The sequence below is a fragment of the Psammomys obesus genome, unplaced genomic scaffold (assembly GCF_907164565.1).
Source record: "Psammomys obesus unplaced genomic scaffold, mPsaObe1.curated_primary_1811, whole genome shotgun sequence".
Taxonomy (NCBI): domain Eukaryota; kingdom Metazoa; phylum Chordata; class Mammalia; order Rodentia; family Muridae; genus Psammomys; species Psammomys obesus.
The window spans coordinates 11,558,334-11,562,673 of NW_026596091.1; the positions used below are offsets into that span (position 1 = coordinate 11,558,334).

At 42.0% G+C, this 4,340-nt stretch overlaps 1 pseudogene; it reads right to left on the reverse strand.

Annotated features, from left to right (window-relative positions):
* Nucleotides 1–2,364: 2,364 nt before the first annotated feature.
* On the reverse strand, nucleotides 2,365–2,641 carry LOC129691772 (non-histone chromosomal protein HMG-17-like; annotated as a pseudogene).
* Nucleotides 2,642–4,340: the final 1,699 nt, after the last annotated feature.

The following is a 4,340-nucleotide window of genomic DNA, read 5'->3' on the forward strand; positions in this document are numbered from 1 at the left end:
CTGAGTCCTGATATGGTACCGGCACGTTACTAGCTTTGTAAAAAAAAAGTTTGGTAGCAGGCCTTCTTATTCTATTTTGTGTAACAGTTGAGACACATTGCTGTTAACTCCCTGATGATCTGGTAGAATTCAGCAGCAAATCCAGGTGGGCCTAGACTTTTTTTTTTTTTTTAATAGTTGGGAAGGTTTTTTTTTTCCCTTTTTTTTTTTTGTTGTTTGTTTGTTTATTGTTTGGTTGCATGGCTTGTTGCAGTCTGTTTATGCTGTTTGTCACATTCTTAGTTTAAATATGACTTTTTAGTAAGTCATATGCATATAGAAATTCATCCATCTCTTTTATGTTTTTCCATGCAGTGGCATATAAGTGTTTATGTGAGGCCACATAACAATTTTCTGAATTTCATTGGCATGTATTGCAAGTTTCTCCTTTAATCTCTAATTTTATTAATTTGGGTTTTTTCTCTGTTTCCTTTGGTTAATTTGGCTAAGGATTTGTCATATTACCTTGATTTTTCATGTCTTATATTTCTGCATTAGGACTTGGCACACCTGGGGCTATTTTGTTGATTAGATTTCCTGATCAGCTATATTTTTTCAGTGAAGTATTTGAAATATTCAACTGAGCTGGGTTGTAGTAGGATCGAACCATGTCGTTCTAATCCTCAGCCCATATGCACAGGGTGCTAAGAATGAGCTTCTAACTCTAAGAGTGAAGTATTAGCAGAGGAGGTAAACACAACCACTGGACAGGTCCACTATAAACCACCAAACAGTCAGTTACAACACCATTGTTTTAGCTGCAATAACTCCTGGGGCGTAAAGATAGCATGGTGCATACAAGGATGTTAGTTCCTCTGTTTAGGGATTGTATGGAAGTGAGATAGGATTGGGGTTGAGAGAAAAAAAATCAAGGTGAGAAAAGTAGCTGGAAGGAAAGGGGAGGGGTGGGAGTACTTTTAGGGCCCACAAAAGGTAAAACTATGAAAGATTATAATTAAGAAGTGAAAAGAGAAGGGGAAGGGGAAAAGGGAGAAAGTGGGGTAGAAATGGGAGGGAAATGGTGTAGTTTTTGTACAGGAAAAACAGTAGAGGGTGCACAATGGACTGTGTGGAAAAGCACACAGAACAATCATGCAGCCTCACTGAGGAACATAGGAACAAATCAGGACAAACAAGAGAGAGCTATTCAGGCACTATAGAGATGGCACATGCTGCCCTTTCAGAGGGCCCAACTTCAGCCCCTACCCCAGCAATTATAGCTCCAGACCAGCAGTTCTCAGCCTTCCTAATGCTCTGACACTACAATACAGTTCCTCATGCTGTGGTAACCCACAAACATAAAATTCTTTTTATTGCTACTCCATAAATGTAACTTTGTTACTGTTATGAGTTGAAATGCAATATTTGTGTTTTCCAGTGGTTCTAGGCTACCCTGTGAAGGGTCATTTGAGAACCTCAGGGGTTGTGACCCACTGATTGACAGCCACTTGTCTAACAGCTCCGACCGATGTGTGCCTCCACTCAGGCGCACACATACATATTCTTTTCCAAGCCTAATGTATCCAGCTTCATTAAAGATATTTTCCATAAACAATCATGGCATTTCAGGCAGGACATGGGCAGACAATCGTTAACAGTATACAAGAACGTCCAAACTCCCTTCTTGTATAGACTACCAAAATCAGAAAGCCACTATAAAACCCAAGGAAATCTCCATTCAATGCTTCGAAAAGGGGGAGGTAGCTTAGAGTAAGGGTTGACATTGCACATTAAGGATGTTGTTTAACAACTTTTCACAAGCCGACCGTGACTTTCAGGAAATGAAATGAAAATGGCAGAATTATCAATCTGAAGATCCGCAATCTTTTATAAAAGGAACCCCCACTCTTCTGAGGACACTCAATGATGTTACTGTAAAGTCCAGATTGCCCAATAGACCAGAAAACCAATTCTGGGGGTCATGTTCAAATAGATCTCTGGTTTTAAGGGAGTTAAGTTGATAAGATGGTACAGAGGGAGGAGAATACAAAAGTGAATTTAGAGTTTTCCCACACCACAAGGCATTTTGTGCCATAGTGACCACATATGTCAACACGGAAACGTCCCCTCTGGGAGCCAACAGGAACTTTCAAAATTATCAGGGAAGAACGTTTTCCATCATCAATACAGCCTGGGAGACATTTTGTTAGTGATATGTGTTCTTCCCCCCCCAAACAATGAAGTGTTCTCTGTGCTAACACCGTAGCTTAATTTTTTTTTTTTTAAAAAAAAGCAAAATCCTGCATTTTTATAAAACTTGATAAAAAATAGTATTTCAAACTGTGCACTCACCAGAAGTTCGCCATTATCAAAAATGCACACCCGTCACTTGGCACCTCCAGCGCCTTCAGCTTTCTGTGCCTGCTCTGTTCTGTCTCCATTTTCCGAAGAAAAATTCGCATCCTTAGCGGCATCAGCTTTCCCCTTCTTCCCCTTGGGGACCTTCTCTCCCTTCTTTGCAGGGGCCTCTTTAAGCTTGGGCTCTGGCTCTGGAGGAATAGCTTTAGCAGATAACCTTGAAGATCTCTATAGCTTGGCTTTATCTCCTTTAGAATTCCGTTTGGCCATTCTTTTAGGCATGGCAACGGTGGGGGACTTCAGCGCTGTATGCAGGGAGAGGGCAGCGGGGAATGGGGGAGATACAGCGGGCCACGGATTTGATCTGTGTGTGTGTGTGTGGGGGGGGGGAATCGCCCTCACTGCTTTTTCCGCATAATTTTTTAAAATAATAAAATAAAACAGGAGATATTTATGCAAGACTAAGGATAAATTAAAAATAAAAACCAAAGTGGCAAAGTGAAATAGAGGTACATTAAAGATTTTAAATCATTATTGCTTCGGTCAGTATTTCTTCCTTGGTGTGACAGCTTTTGCACTTTTCCCTTCCCTGTGATGTCTCTTGTAGTAAACTGCGTTGATAGGGAAAGTGCCACTTGCAATTCAAGCTGAAACTTATAAAAGTAGATCTGAAGTGTGGATTGCCCTGGCGGAGTTAAACAGATTACCGTCCGGATTGGGTTTCTGGCCCGAGCACACTGAGCTGAGCGCTGGAGTTTTCAGGCCCCACGATGATGTTTGCAGGGCAGTGACTGTACTCTCCACACGCCCCCTCCAGCTCAGCGGTACTAGCAAGCGTTAGAAGGAAGGTGGGAGTCCTTGTTGGGTCTCCTGCCGGCCTCAGTGGTGCCCGTGATAGGGAGATTGCCCCGGCTGTGGCATCACACTTTAACCCGCCCTTTATAGTCCAGACTGATCCCCAGGCTCTGTCCAGGGAGTGTGTTTCTGTCCCTTGGTCCTACTTACCTGTGATGATGCTGGCTGTTTGCTATGCTAGTGTCAGGGAGGTGAGGAAGTTTTCTGGCAGTTCCCCTGGACCTCAGCCGGAGCCCCGCTCAAGCGAGTGTCTGCTTCAGAATCTTCAGCTCCTGGATTTCTACAGTATGTCCAGTCTTTTGTTGTATGCCTAACTCAAATGCATGTTTGTTTATTTATTTTTTAAAAGAGAGAGATGCAAAATAGTAACAAATAATGATTTCATTTCAAGAAAAATGAGAGCCTACACCAAAGTTCATCATAATGTTATACATAACAGCCAAGAAGTAGAAGGAACCCAATTTTACATCAACCAATGACTGGCTATCCTTATAATACAATACTACCCAAGCCTAGAAAGCAATGGATTTTGGGTACCTGCAACAATTGAAAACACTACACTAAGGTGAAAGAAACAAGACTCAAAGGTCATTTATATAAATGCCCAGAACAGGCAACTTTATGGAGACAGGATGAGCTATAAGGCTCAAAGGAGATCCCACTGAGTGGTTGGTGATGGGTATGAGATCTCTTTAGGTTGATGACAGCATTCTGAAATTAGTGACGATGACTGTGTAACTTTGGGAAGAAAGACCACTACAGTTTTAAAAAGATTAATTTTATGATATAGAAATGATGTAAAAGCTGTGTGTGGTATAGTCCCAAATTTCTTCAAAATACGGTGATTGGTACAAATCTCACACAATGTCTCAAAATCTCCAGGTTGCCTCTTCCTTCCTGCTGATTGGTGTGGCGCTCTGAGTCAGCTCTCCAGCCCACACTCTGTTGACCTGTCTCGGCACACTGTCTCAGCTCTGGTTTCATGTGTGACCACTGAGAGGGTGTGTGTTATACCCTGGACGGTGAAAGCTGCTTCCCTGTGAGTCACAGGAAATGGGAAGGGATTGGGCAACACTTTCCCCTTATTTCCTCCCCTTCTGTTTTCTTTCTTTCTTTCTTTCTTTCTTTCTTTCTTTCTTTCTTTCTTT